Genomic DNA, 11,933 nt, shown 5'->3' with positions numbered 1-11,933 from the left:
CGTTGTCTTCTGCTGCTGCATCTCCTCCTTCGCTTCGCTCCGCCCTGCCCAAGAAAAGAAAACCCTTATCAAAATTCCATTATCTATTTCGGTTTCAACTTACCGCGTTGCCTCCGCCAGATCCCGCACTCGCACACTGACGATCGATCCACTCCACTTTACCACAAAAGGGAAGAAGAAAGCCTTTATCCGGATGATGGAGATGATGATGGCCTTGCCAAGAGCGCTTGATGCCTGCGTTACATCTCCTTTCGTCCCGCTACTACTGCTGCTGCTGCTGTAAGCCCGCTCCTTGGCGAGTGGACCTCATCGTCCTACATCCATCGGGACAACTTCGGCGGGCGCGAAGGAACATCGAGCTCCAACAGCAGATTAATTAGCGCTGATTAGATCGTTTCCCTTCGCGCGCTTGCCTTGCACATATACCCACATACAAGCTCCCTTTCCTTCAGCACCAATACCATCGCAAACATTCTCGCACCGAGCTCCGAACTTCAGCCACGTTCGGACGCAACCGGTGACAAGGGAAAAAATGTTTCCAATCTTCTTCTGACGGTGTGCGGCCCCTTTCCGTTGCCCTCAACTCGATCTTGGCCTGAAAAAGATGCGCGAAAGAAGCATTCTTGAAAAATTACACCCGTGCAAAACCGACATCCGATTAATTTTCTTCGTCTCTGCTCGGTGGCGACGAAGTAAGCTCCGCTCAAGTTGATTCGGCTTTTGATCGGTTCTCTCGCCTTGGTCAGGAGAAAGAGAGAAGCGATCACTTGTTACGTTGAGAATTAGAGATAAGTAACCAAGAGATAGAGAAGGCAATCAAACTGGATAATTATTTATCGACCCTTCGTTGGAACAAGTGCAGTGCTGCCAACAGTTTACCTGCGGTTACGATCATCCAACTGACAATAATTGTTTTACAATGCCAACCTCGCGTTTCCTACAAACAGTGAAATGCTATTCTGAACACCTTTTCTTCGCATCTGTTTCAGCACAGCAACAAGCTTTTGAATAAAAGTACATAATAAAAAAACAATCTACCAGACGAAAAACATGCAAAATTTGATCTACAGAAAGCCGAATAAAATTGAACCTTTCCAACGATTGATCACAGAAAGAGAGCGATGACCAAAAGAAACGAAGAGCGAAATCATGCGGTAAAGATGATAGCAATCATAATAATTGATTACACGTATACCTCCTTCAATTTATTTATCAAAATCTTCGCCCGTATTCGTTGCGTTCGAGTTTGGGTGAAACTACAGATGAAAAATGCCTACAAGAAGACATTGCGTTGCTGCAATGTACCACGAAGATACGATAAAACAGAATGAGGTAACGATCACTGCGAGAGCAGGTATATGAGAGCAGCATTGAGCGCAAAGGCAACTCTCACCCCTGATTACTTCGTTTTTCCGTTTGTAAAGATCACCTTTCGGGTCCGAATTCCCGACTCTCGCGTTCAGTTTAGTTCCAACCGACGACCGCGAAAGGCAGACCTCACGATCGGTGCCGTTTTGTTCCACGATCACCAGTTTCACTCACTCTCCCTCTCCGCGCGGTGGACTTTCTTTGCGCTTCTCTGCTCTGTGTTCGATGAGGCACACAAGCTCCAACTGTCCGAGTTTATTTTTCGGTACGTCGTATAGCCTAGTTCCATCATTCCATTCCGACAGGGAAAAAGAGACACACAAGCACACGAACCTCATAATTACCTGTCGCGATCCCAAACGTAGAGACGTTGTTAACGTGGTATTTTTCGATTTTTTCCTCTATTTTCAGAACGAACCGGAAGGCACGCCGGAACTACCGGCCGCCAATCGAGCGCGCTATTCCTGGAGAAAGTGCGCCAATCAAATACTGCCTGCCAAAATGGGGATTTCACCACGGCAGTGCAGCTCTACACAGACGCGCTGGCTTTGGACCCCAGCAATCACATACTCTTCAGTAATCGCTCGGCAGCCCGACTCAAGCAGGGTCAGTTTGCGCTGGCCCTGCAAGATGCTACTAGGGCCAGAGAACTTTGCCCTCAGTGGCCGAAGGCCTACTTTCGACAAGGCGTTGCGCTGCAGTGTCTTGGACGGTACGGCGAAGCACTGGCAGCGTTCAGCTCGGGTCTCGCCCAGGACGCTAACTCGAAGCAACTACTTGCGGGACTTGTGGAAGCCTCGATCAAGAGCCCGTTACGTCATGCGCTCGAGCCAACCTTCCAACAGTTGAAAGCCATGAAACTAGATCAATCGCCATTCGTTGTGATATCAGTTGTGGGACAGGAATTACTTGGTGCCGGGCAGTATCATTCGGCGGTTACAGTGCTAGAATCGGCCCTCCGGATAGGGTCGTGTTCCCTCAAGTTACGAGGGTCAGTGTTCAGTGCTCTCAGTTCGGCCCATTGGGCACTAAATCAGTTAGACAAAGCAATCGCGTACATGCAACAGGACTTGGCTGTTGCGAAGAGTCTTGGTGATACCGCGGGTGAGTGTCGTGCGCACGGGAATCTTGGCTCGGCTTACTTCAGTCAGGGATCTTACAAAGAAGCTCTAACATCTCATCGCTATCAACTCGTTTTGGCGATGAAGTGCAAGGATACAAGCTGCTGCGGCAGCTCTGACATCTTTGGGACACGTTTACACAGCCATTGGTGATTATCCAAATGCATTGGCATCACACAAACAGTGCGTTCAACTCGTAAAGCAAATGGGAGATCGTCTCCAAGAAGCCCGTGAAATAGGAAACGTCGGGGCAGTATACTTAGCGATGGGTGAATTTGATTCTGCTGTGGACTGCCATACGCAACATCTTCGTCTCGCACGGAAGCTTGGCAACCAAGTCGAAGAAGCTCGTGCTTACAGCAATCTTGGATCCAGTTATCACTACAAGCGGAATTTCACTCAAGCGATCACCTACCACGAAAACGTCCTTCGAATAGCTCAACAACTTGGAGATCGTGCTATTGAGGCTCGCGCGTATGCCGGCCTTGGTCACGCTGCCCGTTGTGGACATGATTTTCATCAGGCGAAACGATGGCATGAAAAACAACTTGAAATGGCTTTAGCAGCTCGAGACAAAGTCGGAGAAGGCCGTGCTTGTTCAAATCTGGGTATAGTGTACCAACTTCTCGGTGAGCATGACGCAGCATTGAAACTTCATCAAGCCCATCTCACTATCGCCCGCCAACTACAAGATAAAGCAGGAATGGGGCGAGCCTATGGCAATATCGGTAACGCATACTCCGCTGCTGGATTCTACGAACAAGCCATCAAATATCATAAACAAGAATTGATCATCAGTAAGGAAGTGCATGATCGTAGCGCTGAAGCCTCCACTCATGGAAACCTGGCGGTAGCCTACCAGGCGCTAGGAGCTCATGATATGGCCCTGATGCACTACCGAGCCCATCTTAACATAGCTCGCGAACTGAAGGACACCGCTGGTGAAGCCTGCGCTCTTCTCAACCTCGGAAACTGCCTAAGCTCTCGTCAAGAATTCGCCCAAGCAGTTCCCTACTATGAACAATACCTAATGCTGTCTCAAGAACTCGGGGACGTCGCAGCCGAAGGTAAGGCTTGTCACTTTCTCGGATATGCTCACTACTGTATTGGGAACTACCGCGAAGCAGTACGCTACTATGATCAAGACCTGGCGCTGGCCAAGGACCTCCAGAACAAAATGAACATGGGTCGAGCCTATTGTAACCTCGGGCTGGCCCATCTAGCACTCGGAAATACGGCAGGCGCTCTTGAGTGTCAAAAATACTTCTTGGCGATAGCTCATATGACCAATCATCTACCTGGCAAGTTCCGTGCCTTGGGGAATATTGGTGATGTCCTGATTCGAATGGGCGACGTAGACGAAGCAATCAAAATGTATCAACGCCAACTATCGCTTGCAAGGCAAGCGAGGAACGCGGAATGGAGGCTGCCGCGTGTGGAGCACTTGGTTTGGCACATCGACTACTGAAGAAGTTTGACAAAGCCTTAGGATACCACACTCAAGAACTGACGCTGAGACAAGAAATGGGCGACCTGCCCGGTGAGTGTCGAGCGCACGGCCATCTGGGAGCGGTTCATATGGCACTCGGAAATTATACGCATGCTGTCAAGTGCTACCAAGAGCAGCTGGAAAGGGCACAAGAATTGCAGGACTCGGCAGTGGAGGCACAAGCATTTGGAAACCTCAAATTGCCCGGTTGAATATGGGCCACTACGAAGACGCTATTGGTTATCTAGAGCAACAGTTGGGGACGTTGGAGCAAGTAAACACGCCTACAGCTCAGCACGATCGAGCCCGAGCACTCGGGCATTTGGGGGATTGTTACGACGCTCTGGGCGATTATCACGCAGAAGCAATCAAGTGCCACGAACGACATTTAGCGTTAGCAATCGCGTTGCAGAGCCCACGAGATCAGGAACGTGCCTATCGTGGTTTGGGAAATTGTTACAAGTCGGTTGGTAATCTACAGGAAGCTTTAGTGTGTTTAGAGAAGAGACTGGTAGTGTCCCACGAGTTGGGTAATCCGGAAGCGAAAGCCGCTGCGTACGGTGATTTGGGAAGTATTCATAGTGCCCTCGGTAATTACGAACAAGCGATTAACTGTTTAGAGCATCAGAGGGATATTGCGCGAGAGCTGGGTGATCGGGCGTTAACCTCAGACGCGATAAGTGGTTTAGGAGGAGTGTTTCAACAAATGGGAGACTACGAGGGGTCTCTGCGGTTGCACAAACAAGACTTGGACTTATGTGAAAATATGGGGCATGCAGCTTTGCAGGCAAGATCTTGTGGTAATCTGGGATCAGTGTACGAATCGCTGAAGAACTACGCCGAATCAGTGCGATATTTTGAAAAACAGTTATCTCTGACCACTGATCGACTGACAAAAGCTCACGCTTGCTTATCGTTGGGCCGAGTTTACCACACCATGGAGCAGGTGGTACAGGCAGTCAGTTTTCTCCGTCAAGGTCTGGCGATTGTTCAGTCCCTAAATAAACTTGAAGATGAAGCGAAAATTCGATACCGCTTGGGTCTCTCACTGCTTGCATCAGGAGATGAAGACAACTCCCGTCAGCAGATGGAAAGTGCTGCACAGATCTTAGAATCCATCAGAAGTGATCAAGTTACTCCAGAAGCAAGGACCAATTTGTACGATCTACAGACGTCCTGTTATCAAACATTGCAGAGAATATTGGTTAATTTGGGACGGAACGAAGAGGCTCTAGTGGCGGCCGAGCGTTGCAGATCTCGGATGGGTGCAGACTCGAACCAAAGTGCGGAGAATTCATTGAACAATCGAAAAACACTGCTCACATGCAGCGAGTACATCTTTGACACAGTCAACAAGAGCAAGACCAACGTAATCTACTACAGCTTGGCGGGTAGTGAGCTGTTTGCGTGGTTCCTGTCGCCGCAAAAGAGGATCGTTCGATTCCACGTAGCGAAGATTGATGAACAGTCGTTGCAGATGAAGAAGAAACCCGCCGGTGGTGAAAACGGAGACATAAATGGAAGCCTATTAGATCAGTATATTAATTTCGTGCGGGATAGTTTGGGTGTGAACTCCGGCAGTGTACTACAGGAAGGTGACGGAAGTGGTTGGAAGTCATCGAACGAAAACCTGATTGACGATTTTTCCAACGAGAGGGCTGGTTTCCTGAGAATGGTGAACAGAAACCATCTGCTCAACTCGAGTAACTACTCTCTAAGCTCGTTGTTCAGCTTAGGAAGCGTTGGTGGATCGGTGGCCAGTTTACAAGGATCTACCAGGTAAGGCAGAAAATGAAGGCTTCGAAATGATGGGTGTGTTAATATGTTCGACGTTTCCAGATCCATTGGAAGCCTCCAGGGTTCAACGAGATCTCGGCGATCCAATATGCTACCACCATGGCAAGGGCCTTCTTGCCTACACGTACTCTACAATTTATTGTTGGCACCATTTGAAGATCTTCTGCCGGACATCAGTACCAGTAAGTAGAGAAGAATGTTCTTCAATTTAAAAACGTTCCTTAATACATATTTTGTTTCCTTAGCATCCCGAATCGGTCGCCGTGAGTTAATCTTGGTTTTGGAAAAAGAGCTTTACTTAGTACCATTTGCAATTCTTCGAAGTGGTGATGAGTCTGGAGAATATCTTTCCGAGCGATGCTCATTACTAACAGTTCCATCATTACATATTCTACGCCAAAAAAGTCGAACCAAGACCCGAGAGCCCGGTAAATATTTTTTAATCGACGATTTCCTCCAAAAGTTTTACTATTTCTACCTCAAATTTTAGCTGAAGGCCTCAACAGTGCATTGGTCATCGGAGGTCCCAAAATCCCATCATCTCTATCCGAAACCTGGGGTTGGAGTGAGTCACCTGCATCGCTACAGGAAGCCGCTATGGTTTCGGACATGCTGAATACGAAACCGCTGGTGTCGTGCAGTGCCACAAAAGAAACCATCGTTTCCGAACTGACCGCGGCCGAATGTGTCCATTTTGCAGCAAATGTAAGCTGGAAGTTGGGTGCAGTTATTCTTAGTCCCGGTGAAGTCCTAGATTCTCAATCACAGAAGCGATTCTATCCGAATTCGTCCGGAGAAATGGAAAACGAAGACGACAACGCGGACATGTCGTCGAACAATATGGAAATCCCGCCGCTGTCGGACTTTATTCTGAGTGCCACAGACCTGCTGGCCATGAAGCTGAGCGCCAAGTTGGTAGTGCTGAGTTCGTATCACTCTGTTGAACCAATCACTGGAACGGGGGTGGCCAATCTAGCCGGAAGTTGGTTATTCGCCGGCACTGGAGCTGTTCTGGTTTCACTCTGGCCTGTCCCAGAAACGGCAGCAAAGATTCTACTGAGAGCTTTCTACTCAGCCTTGTTGCAGGGCACACGGGCAGCAAAGGCATTAGCAGAAGCCATGCAGACCGTTCAACATACGAAGCACTTTGCTCATCCGGCCAATTGGGCAGGTTTCATATTAATCGGAGGCAATGTACGACTATCAAATAAGGTCGCCTTGATCGGTCAAGCTTTGTGTGAATTGATGCGAACTCCGGACAAGTGTCGAGACGCTCTCCGCGTGTGTCTCCATCTCGTAGAGAAGAGTTTGCAGCGTATTCATCGAGGACAGAAGAATGCCATGTATACGACTCAGAAGAGCATCGAAAACAAGGCCGGACCCGTGATCGGATGGAAGGATCTTCTGATGGCCGTCGGATTCCGATTTGAACCGGCGGCCAACGGAATTCCTTCGAGCGTATTTTTCCCACAGACGGACCCGGAAGATCGCTTATCGCAGTGCTCAGCAAGTTTACAAGCCCTGTTAGGCTTATCACCTACCACATTGCATGCGCTTTCCAAGTTGGTGAATAATTCGGAGATCGCCGACGAGATAATCGGAGTCATGCGAAACGTGGTGGCGCAGTTCCCATCAAAGGGAACGATCGACAACGAAAGCATTGACATCCCGTTGAGCGTTCGCTTGTGGCGAGTTTCCGGATGCCACGAATTGTTGGCTTCACTTGGATTTGATTTGATGGAAGTTGGACAAGACCAAGTTACTCTGCGAACCGGAAAACAAGCCAACCGTCGAAATTGTCAATTTGTTCTGCAGTCATTGCTTGCTTTATTCGGTAAGTTTTGAATTGAAGCTATACTTTGGATGAGTCCTCTAATTTTTATTTTTTATTTTTGTAGATACCCAAGAGGCTCCTAAAAGCCTTGGAATTGAATCTAGCAGCAGCTCAGAATCGCTGAACGAGGACGCTTCCGATGATCCGCAAGCCAAGGTGCCAAGCCCTACCCCAACAGCTCCGGAGCAGCAGCGTAGCGTTTCTCCAGCTGGAACGGTTAAAAGTCAGGCTAGCTACAACTTCCCGAGACCACCGTTACCTTTTCGACGGGTACCATTCCTTAGTACTAGAAGTGCCTTCATCTCCTATGTTCGACGACGCGGCGAACCCGATGGAGGACAAACGGAAACATCTGGGCAAATGCCTCTCGGTGGACAACAAGCTCAAGCGCAATCACAACCAACGAACAATGCAACCAATCTAGACTCCAGTTTGGCAAATACGACCGATAGCGAACTGTCCGACGGATACACGACTCAGCAAATTCTCATGAAGAGCGATCATTTAGCCAAGGGACTTGGCTATTCGAGTCTACGAGGAACCATCAAGGTATCTCGACCTGGCGGCGGTGGGGAAAGCGATGCAGCTTTCACTCCCAGCCCGCCAGTCACAATTCAGAATGTAGACCCCAATGTATCGCTTGCTTTAGCGCACCAAACCCGTATTCGTAATCTGTATACAAACAACGGCATAGGTACCTACGGCCACGAAACAGTTCGTGAGGGTCATCACCACCAGAACCCCAATATGCGAAGACCTGACAGTTCGAGTTCTGCCAGCTCGGCTACCGATTGGGAAGGCTCCGGACATGCAAACCGTTTTACGAAGAGCCAACCAAAGGTCACCACAATTTGCCACCCCTTCCACCGCCGCGGCAAACTTTACCAATGGTTGACAGTCTAAGACCTTTGGCACCTCTAGCGCCAGTTTACAACAACGTCAACGGTGGAGCCGTTGGAAAGACGCAAACAAACGGTAAAACTCTTAACGTACTGGAATCGACTAGTTCGGATTCAGAATTTGAGCGAAGCTTTGACCTGCCTTCCAGCTCAAACGCCGCTTCGATCAGCAGCAAGCTGACTAGTTTAGCACACAGTTTACAGAGCATGCGAAGCCGTAAATTGAAGATGCAACCTGTGCAACAACCTCCTCCACATGGAACTTCAACAATAACCCGCAGCAAGATGGTGGATCAGTTTGCGTTTATGGATCGTCTTAGTTGTAGAACGGAGATATCTTCGTCTAGCTTAGGCAACCATACTGCGCCACCTAGAAAGCCTCTATCCACTCTCCCAGACGACGAGCGCACTTTGAATTTGAATGCTAGCAAACTTTACTTCAATCCATCGGAAGCTGAGGTAATTCCTCTTACTGAGACTCCGGCAGAACTTGGTCTAAAACAACCACCAACTACAAGCATGTCATCTAGCATGCCCTCCACTAGTGGCTCTTCTAAAGAGAAGACCAATAGTAAGAACATTCAAGATTCCATTCTACGCCATATGAGTCGCGAAATGACTCCAACTATTTCGGAAGTCTACCACGAACGTAACATCGGTCTTGGGCTTGCTCCTTCGCTGTCGAAACTCTTGCTTAGCAAAAACTACGAAGACTCCCCCGATATCAAATCCTCCACTGCAGCTGCCATGCTCAACAAACCAAGTGCTCTAACAGTCGGAAACCTAGCGGAAGCAATGAACGAGATCGAAATGAATGCAACCACGTCCACTAAACTGGAAGAAGGCCAGTGTACAATCTGCAACAGCCCGTCCGACTTGCTATGCGGATGCAGCACTACATCGACAGTAGCTGCCGTGGCCGCCATGACCGCTGCTCTCGGAGCAACCACCATTACCAAGAAATCCAACTCGAAGCCCTGGCTGAGTAACGTGACGCCAAACATCGTGAAACCCGGGGACCTCACCACAGCAGACATCCTCGAACAGCAGAAACAACTGAAGTCCACGGTGAGTGGCCTAACTAGCAACATGTCCTCGTCGACGGAGAACTCCCTATCAACGGTTGTGAAGCGCGGCGGAAGTCCCTTCTCGGATCTCTCGCGCCGTGATGAAGGAGACGGCCGAAGCGTAGCGGATTCCCAGTGTTCCGGGAGTTTTAGGACCGATATCACCGGATCCACGGTAACAGTCACCACCTCCAAGAGTCAACAGTCACAGATCACGGTAGGCGGACAGTCTAGTGGGAACGGATCTCAACAAGGTGGAACCGGAAGCTTGGGGCAACAGCAGCAGCAACAACAACAACAAGTTGCCCAAGCACAACAAGCTGCGTTGGGAGTCACGTCCGGGGCGAATCCTAACCAGAGAAGTAAATATATTATTGACACGTAGAGCTCGAGATGAGTAACTTTTATATACGATGGCCGTTGAATTAGGGCACAGGTAAAAAAAACTAGATGTTAATTAGAGCGCCATGTATTTAGTAGTCTTTTTCACAAGAGTTGAAACTATGCGCACATTTATTTGGTCCCATACCAAATGCAAAGGAACAAATAAGCAACGAGTAAAAGTTTTGTTTATTTGAGGTAAAGGGTGAACCCCATGTATAAAACTTATAAGCTTCCGAAAGGCTACGATTGTGACATTATTCTTAGGTTTACCGTCCATTTTTAGGATTAATTCAATGCTCATTTTATGATAAAAATATGTTTTAAATCAATGTAAGATAGAAATTTTAACTAGTTTTAAAGTTCTATTATTTTTTGAAAACAACGAACTGATTAGGTAATGTGGTTTAATGCTAGCTAAAAAGTAGAAAGATATTTGAGTTTGAACGACAGTTGAAAGCCGATTTGAGATTAATACGATAGAGGTGTAATAAAATTGTAATTTTTCGTCTCAAAACAGGCTTAGGACAATGTAAAAATATGCCTGCCAACAAACCTTGGTAATAATACTCTTTTCTTAGAACTAAGCTGAACTGCATCAATAGATAGTGAATTTATTTTATGTTTTCAATGCATTTCAAAGTGTAAATAATCAACTTAGGTATTCTATGTATGTATAACGAGTAGCTTTCTAATTAATAAAAGGTTTTATTCAAACGAAAGAAACGAGTCAACCTTTTTGAAAGAAAACTATTGGTTATTCAATGGTCCCGTAACGGTAAGATATGCAGTATTTGGGTTTGAAACCAGGTTCAGTTGACATGTGTTTGGCGCCGTTCTGTTCATGCTTTTTGGCATTATGTCGCCGCCGATATTTTGCACAGGCAAAAATCTTTCATGCCGTTGAAATTTGTAGGATTTTACTTTACTCCATATCGTATTTTTACAACTGCAACAGATTTCGCTAGTATTGACGATGATGAAGATTTTTCAACTGATGTTCACTATGAGTTACGTCTGTTAGTTTGTGCCACTAGGCCTAATTCTATATCTACCCGCAACCATGTATACTAATATTTTGGTAGAACTAATGGTTAAGCCTCTTTTAGGATGCATTTATTAGGGGGTGTTCTGACTTGTCAAAAACCCCAACACAGCCATCTTGGATTTTTGGATGAAATTTATGCTCGTTTGTTTACGGTTTGCCCTGAAAATGAATGTCCCCACCTCGGGCTGGTTATTCCCATCTACTGACGAAGTCGAATAACCTGTACATAAAAACATCTTGGCCTCTCCTTGCAGCCTCCCTCTTCCATTAGCCAAAAGCCTCCACTAATGCCATACGATCGCTTTCAATTGAGGTTGATGTCGTTCGCAAATCGCAGGAGTATATGCGACCGTGTGATGATAGTGCCGTTCATCTGCACGCCAGATCTCCTAATCGCTCCTCGAGTGCAACGCTGAACAATAAGTTCGAAAGTCTAAACTTGATTGCAAACTACCAAGCGTTCCACGTATTAGACTAATCAGTTTCACCAGAAAACCATGTTCAGACATTATATGCCACAGCTCCTTAAAAACATACGCCAAGCCAAGCCAGCCTTTAAAAACATACGCAACGCACAATCAACAAGAGAATACGGACCGGAACCATCGGCGAAGACCGTTGCGACGAAAAGGGACTAGCGATTGGAAACTCGGTTCGTGGAACTGCAAATCTCTCAACTTAATCGGGAGCACACGCATACTCGCCGAAGTGCTCAAGGACCATGGGTTCGGCATTGTAGAACTGCAGGAGTTTTGTTGAAAGGGATCAATGGTGCGAACGTTTAGAGGTAATCATACCACCTACCAGTGCTGCGGCAACACACACGAGCTGGAAACAGCTTTCATAGTGAAGGGCGATATCCAAAGGAGCGTGATCGGGTCAATGAAAGAATGTGCAGGTTAAGGATCAAAGGCCGGTTTTTCAACTTC

General features: G+C 47.4%; 1 pseudogene; it reads left to right on the top strand.

The window, feature by feature from the left end:
• The first annotated feature begins 1,121 nt into the window (after window positions 1–1,121).
• On the top strand, window positions 1,122–10,669 carry LOC134203458 (tetratricopeptide repeat protein 28-like; annotated as a pseudogene).
• Window positions 10,670–11,933: the final 1,264 nt, after the last annotated feature.

Source organism: Armigeres subalbatus, unplaced genomic scaffold (genome assembly GCF_024139115.2).
Source record: "Armigeres subalbatus isolate Guangzhou_Male unplaced genomic scaffold, GZ_Asu_2 Contig1858, whole genome shotgun sequence".
Taxonomy (NCBI): Eukaryota; Metazoa; Arthropoda; class Insecta; order Diptera; family Culicidae; genus Armigeres; species Armigeres subalbatus.
The sequence above is the reverse complement of the archived record's forward strand: the minus strand, read 5'-3'. Positions and strand labels throughout refer to the sequence as shown.